This window comes from Salmo salar, chromosome 14, assembly GCF_965601325.2.
Source record: "Salmo salar chromosome 14, fSalSal1, whole genome shotgun sequence".
Taxonomy (NCBI): Eukaryota; Metazoa; Chordata; class Actinopteri; order Salmoniformes; family Salmonidae; genus Salmo; species Salmo salar.
In genome coordinates, this window is record NC_138304.1 from 68786228 (window position 1) to 68801920 (window position 15693).

Sequence of the window (15693 nt, forward strand, 5' to 3'; positions counted from 1 at the left end):
TCACTAACGTTGCCCCCTCGGCCCTCGAGTGAAGAACTTTGGTCACTTGCGGGGTTGATATGACCCACAATTCAATGCAAACTGCAGTCACATGTCAAACTCGCAAAGTGTCAAATTTAATCAACAACTCTATTTTCAGCATGTCAGAAAAAAGTATGAAGCTAGTTTATAAATACATACATACATACATTTTAGCCTTAGCAAATTGGCTTAGTCTCGTAGTAAGGAGACTATAAAACGTAGCTAGATTCATAAACATATTTTAGTCTCGTAGTAAGGAGACTATAAAACGTAGCTAGATTCATAAACATATTTTTGGGAATTCTGAAATTTATTGGAATAAATGACCAAAACATAAAACTAGCTAGCCAGCTTTGGGTAACTGTAGCTAGCTACCTGACAGGAATGCTAGACAAATATGTTAGCTTACTAGGTACATTAATAGCTTTAGGTTGGTTGTTTTTAAGCTCAACTTCAAGATCATCACTCTCCCTCACTTGGGCAAGAGACATTTAATGTACACTCGGACGTGACAATGTAAAACATCATTCAAGGGCTGAGGGTTTAGGGCCGAGGGCTGTCTACTTTGAGTTTGAAACGCAGCCCAGGTGAAAGCTATGAGTCACTCAATCCTTTCATTTACAGTGTTAAATAACACTAATATGTGAGAACAATATTTTTTGTGAACAAATGTTTCATTTTGCCGTTATAAGGTTGGTGGAAACATGGAAAATTGTTGTGTAAATCTGTTCCAGCTCAAGTCGACCACAAAAGCTACAATGCAATGCCCTCTCTATGGGCTGGCTGGCTACCTAGCTAGGTAGTAAACGTAGCTACACACAATAATACCAAACACAATATCAGCATGTTCTTAGTTTATTTTTATTTAACTAGGCAAGTCAGTTAAGAACAAATTCTTATTTAAAATGACGGCCTACCCCAGCCAAACCTTAACCCGGATGATGCTGGGACAATTGTGCATCGCCCTATGGGACTCCCAATCACAGCCGGTTGTGATACAGCCTGGAATCAAACCAGGGTCTGTAGTGACGCCTCTAGCACTGAGATGCAGTGCCTTAGACCGCTGCGCCACTCGGGAGCTGTAGTTATCTGTAAAAATCACCTAAACAAGCTGCACTATCAATTTAGGAGTCTACAATCTCACCATATTCAACCTGCAGATCGATGTGCCTCTGAGATTGGAGTCTAACATTCGCAACGCCAGATATACTTTTGAGGAGATGGGAAACGTTGCCCATGCTGCGGCAATGGGCCTCAAGGAGGGAATGGGAGTCTATTGGGCGCTTGGTATCTGTAATATCGTATAGCTATGGAATCGTGACATTACGTAATTTCGAGGGAAATAGGCACGTTTCTCGACATATATACCGACTTTGAGAAGCGTTTGCGTGACGATTAGCTCAGCAACCGCATGACAACGTGAATGCGATTGGTCGACAGTCTGCTGTTTCGGGCGTTATACCTTCATTAATTCATTGGATTCCTATTCCCTTTCTATAATATCGCTGGCAACGGCACCATGCAATGCACCTTGGACCAAAGAGGCAGACAAATAGGAAAAATATGCTAGACCCTCTGTTAAATTACACATTTCTTGGAGGTAATACCGTAAAAATATTATCAATGGCTCATTGGAGAAAAATACATCCTCCCGAGTTATGGCATCGGCCAGTTTTGAAATCTGACATGTGTGATAGACGCTTTCGTGATTTAAAAGTCGTATTCCTATTAACTTCCAGTGTAGTGAGAGCGATTTGATCACGGTGCTACGTTAAATTGTCCAGATTTCTGCCTGCTTGAATGCCAATAACTCAGGTACACATGAAAACATTTAAAATCACTTGGGATTAATCACTCAGAGATGCACAAAAAACAATTTAACGTTCAAAATGGGTGAACAGGCACAGGTTAAAGATGGATTTTAGACATGGAGCTGCGGTCCAAGCACTTAAGACATACCCTAGCCCTCAAATTAAGTGGACACTTCTGAGGAGTATACACTTGCAGGGAGAGGGAGGAAGGAATCATTTTTTTTAAATGGACCAGCCTTGGCTGAAAATTCGTCACTCGTTCATCCCGCGATGATTGTGTTTTCAGGGTGCTTTATATGCGCTACAGTCAGTGAATGTCTACTTCTATTAAATATATAATTATTAATATACACCTACTGTTATTAATAAATTAATTAGCTGAAGAAGGAAAATGTTTTTTCTACAATTTCCAAAAGATAACCAAACAAAAACATAATGTGAATTAGTAGCACAATTTCTAACTTATTTGCATTTGTTTTTACTTACACTTGTATATTGACTTCTCCATTGATGTTGTTTTTAAGTTTTTGCGGACTTTTCTTAGTGGATGTACAATCGTTGCAAATTGAATTATGGGGAGTTTCAGGCCCCGGAGTGAACATAATTGTACACTTGCAAAGCCAACTAACAACGAAGGTTCAGGGGCTTACGTTGCAAACTTCCCTTGTTTGGCTAATCATTTGGACCGCATTGCAAGATGGCGACGGGGCTTCCCCCAAGGGCATAAGGTGAGGGTAAGTGGACGAGTGTGTGCCTTTTAAGTGTTTGGACCGCAAGCCATGGATTGTGTATGTGTACCATTCAGAGGGTGAATGTGCAAGGAAAAATATTTAAGTGCCTTTGAACGGGGTATGGTAGTATGTGCCAGGCGCACCGGTTTCAGTGTGTCAAAAACTACAACGCTGCTGGGTTTTTCACGCTCAACAGTTCCCCATGTGTTCAAGAATGTTCCACCACCCAAAGGACATCGAGCCAACTTGGCACAACTATGGGAAGCATTTGAGTCAACATGGGCCAGCATCCCTGTGGAACGCTTTCAACACATTTTAGAGTCCCATGCCCCGACGAATTGAGGCTGTTCTGAGGGAAAGGGGTGAAACGCAATATTAGGAAGGTGTTCCTAATGATTTGTATACTCAGTGTAGATTAATGCCTCAGGAAGACCCTGTTTGCCGCTCCCTGCAGGAAGACCCCAGGAAGACCCTTGCGCTGGTGTAGATTGTGCATATGGTATGTCATATCTGACAGTAGCTGTGAAGGCTGTTCACTGAACAGTTGTAAGGTGTCATTCAGTAGATTATCATGCAGCCATGTTTCAATATTGCAGCAAATTAATGGGTAGGGAACATAAACGTAACCACATGTAAGATATGGATTTGCATTTGTATACACAAGTAGAGGCTGCTGAGGGAAGGATTGGTCATAATAATGGCTGGACCGGCGCAAATGGAATGGCATCATTTGATACCATTCCACTTATTTACGCTCCAGTCATTACCACGAGCCCGTCCTCCCCAATTAAGGGGCCACCAACCTCCTGTGGTATACACATCAAAAGTAACAAGGCAAAGTTACACCTCACTTTTCAATTTTTTTTTTGTTATTACATAAAACCGACCAGAATTCTGAAGAATGCAAAAGTCATATCTGAAAATGTTTTTTGGGGGGGATGTGATGTAATATGGAGGACCCAGCAAGCCAGCCTATTCACTATAATGTAAACTCCAATAGAAACAACTTCAGATGTATCATTTCAAATTAAACCAAATCGTTTGCACTACTGGTTTCAATTACATTTTCAGCCAACTTACAAGCATGAATGTAATGTTACAAATCAGCTTGCAAGGTTGCTAGCCAACTAGCCTGCCAACCTTATCCCTATCAGCCTGCTAACGTTATATTAGCACTGCGTTAGTCAGCCAGTTGCTTTCTATCAACATCTAGCATACAGCTACTTTAAAGTAAATGAAAGCGTTATGTAAATACATAACGCTATCTAACCAGTTATCAAATAATGTTACTGGTATATGCAGTTATGTTAGTCAGCAAACCAGCCAGCTAAAGTTAGCTATTTTAGCCTGCTAGCTAGCCTAGCCAGCCAGCTACCTAGCCTAGCCAGCTACCTAGCCTACCTAGCCAAGCACCACGGTCGACATAGCTAAGTAGTAAGCCAGAGAACAACTAGTCTAGCACAGGCAGGAACCCACAGAACTCAACAACAAAAATAGCCTGCAGATGTAAAGTAAGAGAGCGGAGACTTACCGATTGACAGCCGAGTTAGCTACGAAAGAAAAGTCAAAGGGAGGCCTTCAGAGGGAGAGGCCGTTTCACCCGCTAAGGGAGAGTCAACTAATCAAGCAGCGATAAAGTGAGGCAAATTGACATAGAATTTGCCCGGTTTTTCTCCATCCCTGACACTCGCGATGTACTGGTAGGTTGGTAGCAAACAGAGGTTGCAGGCTTCACACACTCGGCACAGCACCTGGTTTCAGTCAGATTCTCATTCCTGAATCCTGCCTTCCACTTGTTATTATACTAAGCCATCGAAGTCCTCCGAGGTCAAATGAGCTCCGCATACATTAGACGTGTGCACGGTTCCCTTGCTCCAATACGCTCGCTTCAACCAGACAAACCCGTCGCACTTCAAAGCTCACTTCTCGTTTTTTGGGGGGTCAGAAATGAGTTGTAACCCCGTCCTTGTGGGTATTACTGCAATAGCTACGAACAACGGAAACACTTGCTCGCTCGTCTGCCACTACCAAACGCATAGGAGAAGAGAAGATGCAGTTTTTTTGCATGGATTTATATGGTTTCTTCTTCGTGGATGCACATAGTAGCTCACCAGCGCCAACACTTGGTTTGGAATGTAATTACATGCTAGCATGTTTAGTAGCTAACTTTAGCCAGCTGGAACTAGCTAGGTAGCACCGGTTCTCCATATGACATTGAAAAATAGTGCATTGTGGGTAGTTACGAAGATATCTGGAAATAAGTTCATAAAGATCATGACTACAACTAAGTCAGTAAGTCTTTGACCACACTGATTTGTTACTTTGGTGAGTAAAAACTCATGCTTCCTACCCTTTAAGGTTTCGTCTCCTTAACCTGTAAAAGTCTACACCTTTGGGAATTGTTTTAAGATGGTCATACCATGGATCATTAAGCTATTTTTTGGTTTGTTTTAGGACCCCTGTCTGTATCCCTCAAAAATATTGAATTTGGCATTTACTACTATCACAGAGACACACTGAATAACACATTCATAAATGGCAAAAAAGACAGTCAAAAAATAAATCATAAGGAATAAGGTTTTGAAGTGTCTGTCCTATATCTAGGAGATATAAGAAAGCTCAGGAAATATTGACATTTATTGGACACATGTTTAACCCCTTTTGTGGCACAAAACTACCTCTATACTTCCATTCATTTTTATGGGTTACCTTCAGACAAATCCTGTGAAACTTGTGGGGGGTCTCTCAAAAAACACCATCGTGTTCGTGAGAGTCTAATCTTTCCATAGAGTGGTCAAACAGATATCTCTAGCTTAAACTGATGTATTTTGATGGGTATTTTTCTATCATGTTAATTTCTTCTTAAATTTGGTGGCATTTCAGCTGCCACTTGTTTTAGTGTTATCAGACATAAAGTATTGGGACACAAGCCCAGAGTCTGTGTGAGTGGATGTTAGGGACAGGATGACATATATGATGTTTATCAGTCATTTATTACAAAGCCTACTGTATAAAATATAGCGATACTTAGGCCTATGTCTGTGTGGGTGGACTTGTGAATGAACGTTTAATCAGTAATTTATTACATGATGTATATACTGTAGTATGTAGGTTATCAGGTGTTGTGTGTGTGTGTGTGTGTGTGTGGTACAGGGGTGCAGCCGACGGATTCTGGTCTGACTGTGTCTTTATTGAATGATGAAACCCATCCAGGGAGTTCATGATGGCTGTAGCTGCACTAGGACATGTGGCTGCGTCCCAAAAAGGCACCCTATTTCCTATGTAGTGCACTACTTTTGACCAGAGCCCTGTGGGATTCCCTATCAGCCCTGGTCAAAAGTAGTGCACTATATAGGGAATAGGGTGCATTTGGGAGTTGGGTCCTGGTCTAAACCTAATGCATTATATAAACCAATCGCTCTTTCCTCCCAGTTCATCTTCCTCCACCACAGGTAATCCCATTAGTTCTCTCCTGACATGGCCTTTTACCACAGAATCACATTGCAGTGTTTGTGTCTTCTGTGTGTGTGTGTCTGTCTGGACGTATTTGTCATGTGCAGTGTCACACTCACTCCTCTCTGTTTATATGTTGTTGTCTTGGGGGAATGTGTCTGGTTTATTTGATTTGTGTGTGTGTGTGTGGAGTTTGTCCCTGTCATGGATAAACTGATAAACTGATAAACGTGTCTAACAGCATGTATTTATGTGTATGACGGATGTACTGGAGGAGTGGTGTGTGTGTGTGTGCGCGTGTTTGTCTTCACTGTCTAGTCTACAGTCCCAGTGCATCCTGGCATCCTGTTAATTTTAATGTATAATTTAATTGTTTTGACCGAGTGTAAAACAAGTGAGATTTTCCCATTTACATGAGTGTTGCCAAGCTAAGTAGTTAGCTAGCTAGCTCGCATTTGTATGCAAGTCGATGAGAACAAGATGGCGTTTCGTAATTATAATTACAATATTTTTGCTGGTAACATAGCGGATTACAGTTAACGTTTTTTGTAATCCCTTACATGCAACCCCTCCTTAATCCGTTACTTCCCAACCCTGTGTGTGTGTGTGTATATATATATATATATATATATATATATATATATTATGAAGTAGGTCATTGAGGAAAATCGTTTTTAATGCATTTTTGAGAGTCTAATTCTCAACCGCTTTTTTCAGTTCTTGATTCACTTTTTTTGCAGGAACCATCTAAGGTTAGCTTGGGTTGATGGAAGGAAGGAGGGCAGCACAAAGGGAATGGGTAGGTAGCTATCTAAGGTTAGTCTGCTGACTTAGAAATGCATAGCCCATGTTTTGCTGTCTACAAAATGTTGCTCTCTCCATCTGCCTGCCAGATTGCTGAAGGGCAACATAGACTAGCCTGGCTAGTAGATTGACTAATTTAGTGAAGGTCTTCTGTAGTATGTAGATTCATGAGCTAAATCCTTAATCATGATTTCTCTCTGTCTTTACAGTTCCTGAAACATGTCAATGACCTAATGCATAGCCTTACAGCTGTCCATGGCCACCCACTCAGGTACCAGTGATTTAATCAGCCAAATCCCAGGAAAGGAGGGAGCAGAACAACCCCTCCTTAAACCCAAAGTCATTGGCAGTAAATTGTGTTATTTTGTGTGTTTTTTTTTTCTCTGAGATACTCTGATCTTCAATATGTGTTAATTCCTACTAACCTGCTTGGTAAGAGCTAGGTCTGTACTAGCTAGGCTGATGATCTTTCAAAATTTTTCTCCGCATCAGGTCTCACTAAGACTGGATTCCCCAAGAGGTGTGCTACTCAGCTGCCCATGGTTGCCTGACATTAGTGTAAGAAGATCCAATTGAAATGGCACCACTTCTAATAATGTGTTTGTACAGAAAATAAAATCCTATTTTAACTTGTCCTTTTAACCCTTTTTTTCAGGTGCAAAACCTTGTCCTGATTGGTGAGTCGTGATGTTTCTCCCCTTTTTTCACTAAAACTCACACGTGTGCAGTTGCAGAGAATGGGAAGAGATTTGCCCCCAAAAATTTTTTACCACATTTGAATTTTTTTAATATTCATTTTGTTGGGGGGGTTACACGTACATTCTCTATTTAAAATGATATGTTTATAAAACCTGTTCCTGCGAGGATCGTGAGGATCGCTCTGGCAGTGAAGATGAATGGTCTCATCAGGGAGAGATCGCTCATGCCTGAGCATGACATCCTGTTTCCACCCAGGTAAGCATAATCCCTAGCAGCCCTGTCACTATTACAACTGCTTGAGGAGTGTTACTGGTTTTACTGCTGACTGTCTTTGTGTGTCTGTGTGTCAGTTACCCCTACATTGAGGACTACAGTAAACCAACCCAGTAAATGAACAATCGCTGCCCTTCCTGGTGCGACCGCTTCCTCATGTCTCACACTGCCCAAGACATCACCCACAGAGTGAGTGCACTGGCAATACGGCTATTCACACTTTTTTGACTAGTGGATTAATGAATGAATTAACTATGGAAGCTATGTAATACAGGCCTATTAAACCAGTTGTGTGTTTCATTTCAGGGATGAGGGAGAGAGCAGTGTGGCGTACAACACACAGTTCCCAGTGACTACATGAGAGACCACAATGTAACATTTGTTTATATAATGTAAAATGTCTTGTCTTGAAAATGGCCCTCGATCATCATGGTTGATGCTTGCGTTTAAGCAACAACAACAAAAAAGTCGACTTCCTAAATATTCAGAAAGCTAGACGCAGTAATTATTTTCGATCTCTTTATGTAACAGAGGTACCCGTAACTGAGGTGTACCACCAGATCGCCCTTTGCTCCAATAATTATAGGTTTTGAAAATGGGTCTTGGAATAAATAAATGAGGCTTACCAATTTGTCATCAACATTAGTCTACTTGCTCAATGGCCAAGGTGCATAAAGATGTGGGTTGCATGATTAAACGTCACTCAGCTTTATCGTGTCTGCAATAACCAGTTTGTGATTTTTAGCATGTAAACCTTGGTGGGGCAAAAAAAAAAGTTTTTTTTGCGAATGTGCCAGCAAAGCACAACACTAAACAATATATTAATTGCACAATAGGTGACAAACAGTAACCACAACATGTTATTGCCTACTTAAAGTTGTTCTGTTAGCAGAGCTTTCCTTTCAGCACCATGGAGTGAATCCTTACCAACGCTACACCTGGCTATCAGTCTTGTCTGACAGCGAAACAGTTCATTCAACCTCATTTCCTGCCTTTTTAAAAACCATAGCTGATATGGCTGACTTAAACAAACGTGGTTACTACTGGCTCCTTGTGGATTTGTGTAAGTCGATAAGAACCGCATTCTCCTTCAATAATAACGAACGCCAAAATAAGTTCTGACTTTTGAACCATACACAAACATTATTCGATTTATGAATCACTAAATTCATAATGTTTCATCTTAAATCATTAACACTTAGCTCTAAGTATAAGCAAGTGCAAACAAACGAGCTGCGACGAGGCAGGCCTATTCGTTCAGCACTTTCAAAATGGACTCAGACAGAAATTCAGATAGATGTTAGTTCAGATAAATTCAGCAAGATGTTGAGGCCTTAACCTTACTCTTCTTTAAGTCACCACAGAGAGAGAGCGAGAGAGAGACTCGGTTAGCCTACAATTTTAAGTATTTTGTTAGGCCTATATGGCCTAAAAAGGAAGGAAAATACAATCATGAGTATCCAATTTTTTTATACATTATACCGACGCACAGACAGCACATTGCACAAACAAAACAACCCTTGCAATATCAACTGGAACTTTGAATGGGAAGAGACTGGCAAACATGGTTACAGACCCAACAACATTATATAGTATCTCATCCTAGTGAAGAAAAGCACGAGCTAATTGTAATACACAAAGTAAGCAAAACTCACCCTGTTGTCCTGTGCTCACTTGAACAGGAAGGTGGCGCGGCGGACGTTCTTGTGGGCAACTTTTGTCATCAAACTTTATCATCAGTCTGTCATTCTCAGGATTTATGGGTCTTTCAAGACAACTGGGAACTCCGAATAAAACAAGGTCGAATCATGATATCAGTGATCTTCAGATCAGAGCTCTAGAAAGAGGCCGGAGTTCCCGACTTTGAATTCAGAGTCGGATGACCGTTCAAAACGTATTTTCTCAGTCTGAGCTAATTTCTTTTCCAGAGTTCCCAGTTGTCTTGAACTCACTGAAGTCTGAGATGTCCCAGTTCCCGAATTTCCAGTTCTTTTGAACGAGGTAGAAGACATGCTGGATTAACAGCATGGCCAATTTATTCAACCATTTCTGGCCCTTGATGTTGCGTGTGAATGTTTATCCTTTTAACCTTGGAAAAGAGATCCTTTCAGACAGATGTTTGAAATCCTTAAACGCAGATTTGGACCACACATCCTCTACATCGAATAGGAGGTATGGGAAGCAAATTAGTAATTGCCCTGCAACGCTTGTAAACTCAGCAAAAAAAGAAACATCCTCTCACTGTCAACTGCGTTTATTTTCAGCAAATGAACGTGTAAATATTTTTATGAACATAACAAGATTCAACAACTGAGACAAACTGAACAAGTTCCACAGACATGTGACTAATAGAAATGGAATCATGTGTTGTTGTTGCCAATAGACATTGTAATTTATTGCCCTGGCCACATCTGCAGTCCTCATGCGCCCCTCAGGGGTGCGTGCTTAGTCCCCCCTGTATTCCTTGTTCCCCCACGACTGCATGGCCAAGCACGACTCCAACACCATCATTAAGTTTGCTGACGACACAACAGTGGTAGGCCTGATCACCGACAACGATGAGACAGCCTAGTCTAGGACCAAAAGGCTCCTTAACAGCTTCTACCCCCAAGCTGAACAATTAATCAAATGGCCACCCGGACTATTTACATTGACCCCCCCTTTGTTTTTACACCGCTGCTACTCGCTGTTTATTATCTATGCATAGTCACTTTACAAGTTACCTCGACTAACCTGTACCCCCATACATTGACTCGGTACCGGCACCCACTGTATATAGCCTCGTTAATGTAATGTCATTATCTTGTTACTTTTTGATTTTATTTAAAAAAAATTCACTTTAGTTTATTTAGTAAATTAAAAAATATATATATTTCTTGAACTGCATTTTTGGTTAAAGGCTTGTAAGTAAGTATTTCACGGTAAAGTCTACACCTGTTGTAGTCGGCGCATGTGACAAATAAATTATGATTGGATTTGACCACAGAAAGCACTGAGCTAGGCTGAAACACCTGAATTATGGAGCTGCCTTACTCAAGAAAACAACAATGTTGTTTGCAGCTTTATTCACTCAATAAATGTGTTTTTACATTGTTTGCAAACTGATATGTGACACGAATTAATGCCAAAATAACATGCAACAAAAGTAAATAAAAAATTACATAAAATTCAGTGCAATGCAGACCAGCGACAATTCAATAAGACTACAACAAGACTTTGCAAGACACATTGCACTTTGGTAGTTTTGATATACGAAGTGGGAGAACGGTGTGGAATGTAGGAGGAGTACGATCTAACTATAGTGTTCTCTTATTTAAGAACTAGAACATCACACAATGCACACAGAGGGTTAGCTCTCAAACTCTAAGCACCATTCTGCCTTCTCCATTCTCCCTGCAGTTTTTAGCCATTACTGTAAGAAGGCCAGCATCCCGGAGTCGCCTCTTCACTGTTAACGTTGAGACTGGTGTTTTGCGGGTACTATTTAATGAAGCTGCCAGTTGAGGACTTGTGAGGCATCTGTTTCTCAAACTAGACACTCTAATATACTTGTTCTCTTGCTCAGTTGTGCACCGGGAACTCCCACTCCTCTTTCTATTCTGGTTAGAGCCAGTTTGCGCTGTTCTGTGAAGGGAGTAGTACACAGCGTTGTATGAGATCATCAGTTTCTTGGCAATTTCTCGCATGGAATAACCTTCATTTCCCAGAACAGGAATAAACTGCGATAAACTTGCTGATAATGGGCCTCTGTAGATATTCAAAACAAATCAGCCTTTTCCAACTACAATAGCCATTTACAACAAGTGTCTAGACTGTATTTCTGATCAATTTGATGTTATATTAAATGGACAAAAAATTTGCTTTTCTTTCAAAAACAAGGACATTTCTAAGTGACCCCAAACTTTTGAACGGTAGTGTATATTAGCAAACATTTCTAAAAAACAGTTTTTGCTTTGTCATTATGTGGTATTGTGTGTAGATTGATGAGGTAAAAAAAACAATAATCAATTTTAGAACAAGGCTGTAACCTACCAAAATGTGGAAAAGGTCACATCAGAATACTTCCCGAAGGCACTGTACATAAGTGCCTGATTGGAAAGTGGTATGTTGTGAAATATGATGAAATCCCTTACCCTGGTATTATACAAGATGTTGATGCAGAGAGCTGATCTCTAGTCAAGACAATCAGTCATGTGGGAGCCAACTGATTATTTTGGCCAATGAGAGAGGACATTGTATGGTACCAACCAGCGAATGGGCTTGTCCCTGAGCCTCATCCAGCGACAAAACGGCATATGATGCTTGATGGCGCAGTTTAGGAGGAAACTCACTTTCTCAATAAGCAATAGAGAGCATTAAGGGCAAAACTTAATCTTGAGTGAGCACACACCTGTCTCATGAGTCTGAATCAATAGACTGCATCCAGTGAACAATAATTTGTTTAATGTCAACCAGTGTTTCCAACCTTGTACATGTATTTCTGTCTAATGCATTGAATCCCAAAATATGCTATAAGTAACCTTCTGTTGTTTTAGTTTTGAATGGTGTGTTCTATATCTTCAATAAAATTAAACATGTACAATTGTGACAAATGTTTTTCATTAGTTGTTTAATATGAAATGTAATTTCCACAACACTGTCATTACCACAACGCTAAGTCATTACCAAAACGCTAAGTCATTACCAAGATTTTGATGCGGTAAATACATGTTTCTGAGTATCAAAGGCATATATGGACACTTAGACATGACAATGATGAATACATATAAGTAAGAAAACTTCCAAATAGTTTAAAAAAACATGGAAATGTTATATAAAATACCTTAGGCACAATTTCTGTCATTTCCTTTTCAACTAAAATAACATATTTGATGACGTGGTGGTAATGACATTTCCACTCAGCTATTTGGGCTATTATATAGTCTCAGCCACTATTAGATTTTGTTTCCAGACAGGGTGAAGAACATTTTCATATAGATAAAAAGCCAAAAGTGCCTGTATTAGCAAAATCAACAAACTATCTTACGTAACTAGTACGAAACCAGTGCTAAAGCTTCCGTTTCACGTGACAATGTAACATTGTTTGGTGGGGCCTACACGGAGCTGTCAAAACTATTTCCTGAAAATAAATTCTAAAGAAATTACCAAAGAAATGCAATTAAAAAAAACTATAGAATGACAAACCAAATATGCATAGCAGCCTAGAGGTAGGTAAATGGTGGTTTCTTCCCTGTCTTCTCTCTGAAGGTGGTGAGAATGATGGACTGTAGCCTGTGTGTGCACTGCGGAGGTTCGTCAGAGGCTTGACCACTTCGGACAATCAGACCGTTGAAAAATATTCACCAGCAGTTCCTATCCAGTCTTATAAACAACATGAGAAGGTGCCGGTTCACAACCACAAGTTTTAAGGCACGTCAGTAACGGACAAGGCTGCAGCACAGTCCAATTACACACACCTGATACATCAGGCAAACATTTATTTTTTTGCTTGTATTGCATATTTTTTGTGCATTAATCCGTCACATAGTTTGCAAACAATAAATAAATCAATAATTGAGTTAATAAAGCCCCATACAAACATGGTCTCTTTTTTGCTTTCTTGAGTAAGTCAGCTCCAAAATGCAGGTGTTTCAGCCTAGCTCAGTGGTTTCTGTGGTGGTGGGACAGGCAGCGGAAAATACGGAGCGTAGAGGTTGGTAATGTTCTCTAGTTGCGCCGTGATTGGCTCAGTATTCTGTCACTATGGGGACACTACATCACCGCAAAATCTACCGTAGACTAAAAAAATTCAAGCTCTTTGGGTGCTGCCATAGAGTTACATTAAAAGTGCCCATCCATGAAGGCTCAAGGTCATTGGCCACAGATAAAATGACGTCAAATCACGTTATATCGACAGTAGCTTTCAAAATCTTAGCTAGCAGTCATCATGAATCAAGTCGACTGGCAAATCCTTTTCAATCCTTGTCATGTGAAGAGAAATAATGAAGAGAAATTATAGATAAAACGTATCGGTGCTCATTGGACATAAACATTACACAAGTCGGAAATTGTAAATTCAACAATAACTGGTTCGGAAGGAATCAGTGGCTATCTGCAAGCTTCTCAAAGCAATCACTAGCCTGCTAATCAGTGGAGTGAATGTGTGGGTCCAAGTCTGGGTTGAAGGGTCTCTTTTCCAAGCTTAAAATTATAAACATTCACTCACAACACCCCATGGTCCAGAAAAGGTTGAATACATTGGCCACGCTGACAAATCAAGCATGACTTCTGCCGCATTAAAAATAACTGGAAACTCGGAACTGGGAAATCTCAGACTTCAATGAGTTCAAGACAACTGGGAACTCTGAAAAGAAACGAGCTCTGACTGGGAAAATACATTTTGAATGGTCATCCAACTCGGAATTGCAAGTCGGAAACTGGGGCCTGTTTCTAAAGCTCCTACCTGAAGATCACTGACCTCATCATGATTCAACCTTGTTTTTCTCATAGTTCCCAGTTGTCATGAAAGCACCATAAATCCAGAGAAGGCCAGACTTTGATGACAAAATGTGCCCATGATGGACCGCCGCGCCACATTCCTGTTCAAGTGAGCACAGCACAACAAGGTGAGTCCAAAATGTCATGTATGCTGCTTCATAATTATGTAATATGCCAGCGAGATATGTACGGTTCTGACGTGGTGTACAGGGAGAATACTGTAAGAACGGCCCACGTTCTGAATTCTGTCGCTGTATATTTAAAAAGTTAGTAGTTAATGGCTATGTCCGTCCTAGCTCGCTCATGAATGTCTTAATTGAAATTACGGATTGCTTCTTATCTGCTCGTCGTCCTTTTATGCTATGGTTTGTACATCTCAATTGTCAGTAGTAACCACATTTGTTTTTGCTTGAAGTTTCACTTTGGAATAAAGATGTGGAACTCTACACACGCTGCGCCTTGGTCCCGTTCTTACGCCAACCGTGACAGTTACATACCTGATATTGCTTAAACAAATATTGTATTTTTTTTAAAGGCAGTAAATTAGGCTGAATGAACTTTCGCTGCCAGACAAGGCAAGCCGACAGAAAGACACATTAATATGAGATAAAGCAAGCGAAACAGCGCCCCTCTAGACCGTGTATCTGATGCAGTCCGGACAGAAGCAGTATGGCATGCAATACCTTTTCTGGCCAGACAGCATCAGATACATGGGCTACATCTAGTAAGACAGAGGGGCGCTGTTTCGCTCGCTAGTTTCAGCAGAGAGGAAGAGGCAAAGCGAGAGGGCTCTCACACCAAAATCTGTCCTGAATAAGCTCAATGCGTTTCTATGGGCATTTATATGCAGACCTAAGCTTGTCTCCTGCGTTCCTTTCTTTGGGACAACGACTCGCATTGTTAGGGTGGAGACATGAGCATCTCGTTATTATGTATTGATCTCTGGTTTCAGCCACTTGCGAATTGGAAAGGAAAGTTGACTGGTGCACGGTGCACTGTTCGATGCTGGCTTCCCCTAAAGTAAATTGATGTTTTGTCAAAAATTATATAATTTCTCCTGTCCAAATAAAACCATTACAAATGCTTCACCAGAGAGCATGACATAGCAACAGAGGATCATAAGCTTTATTTGTTTTTTAAATAGCTGTTGATTGTTTCAAATCACAAGTGCATAGGACTGTGCCTATTTGGGAAGCCAGCAATTTGGGCAGCGTGCGTGTCAATAGGCCTAGCTGATTATTGAATTGTAATTTAAGATGTTAAGACATGAAGGAGTGTGTGGCGAAGATATGGACATCCCTCTCCGGAGTGCTTGTACTCAGCTCCTCAGAATGTGCTCCGCTGTCTGCTGCCAATTCTTGCACATTCATTGTTTCATGTGAATTGTTTGCCCTTTGATTGTTTTGTTTTTTTAATCAATTTTA

General features: G+C 40.6%; 1 long non-coding RNA gene across 3 annotated transcripts; it reads left to right on the forward strand.

Annotated features, from left to right (window-relative positions):
• The first annotated feature begins 2337 nt into the window (after window positions 1–2337).
• Window positions 2338–12378, forward strand: LOC106570041 (uncharacterized). Of its 3 annotated transcripts, XR_001320606.3 has the most exons (8): window positions 2338–2566; window positions 6757–6815; window positions 7030–7091; window positions 7313–7378; window positions 7476–7497; window positions 7685–7774; window positions 7870–7981; window positions 8099–12378. It is a non-coding gene; the product is annotated as an uncharacterized LOC106570041 (long non-coding RNA). The 3 variants fall into 3 exon arrangements; XR_001320603.3 differs by having other exon boundaries at window positions 7476–7774; XR_001320604.3 differs by having other exon boundaries at window positions 2338–2560; window positions 7476–7774.
• The last annotated feature ends 3315 nt before the right edge of the window (window positions 12379–15693 follow it).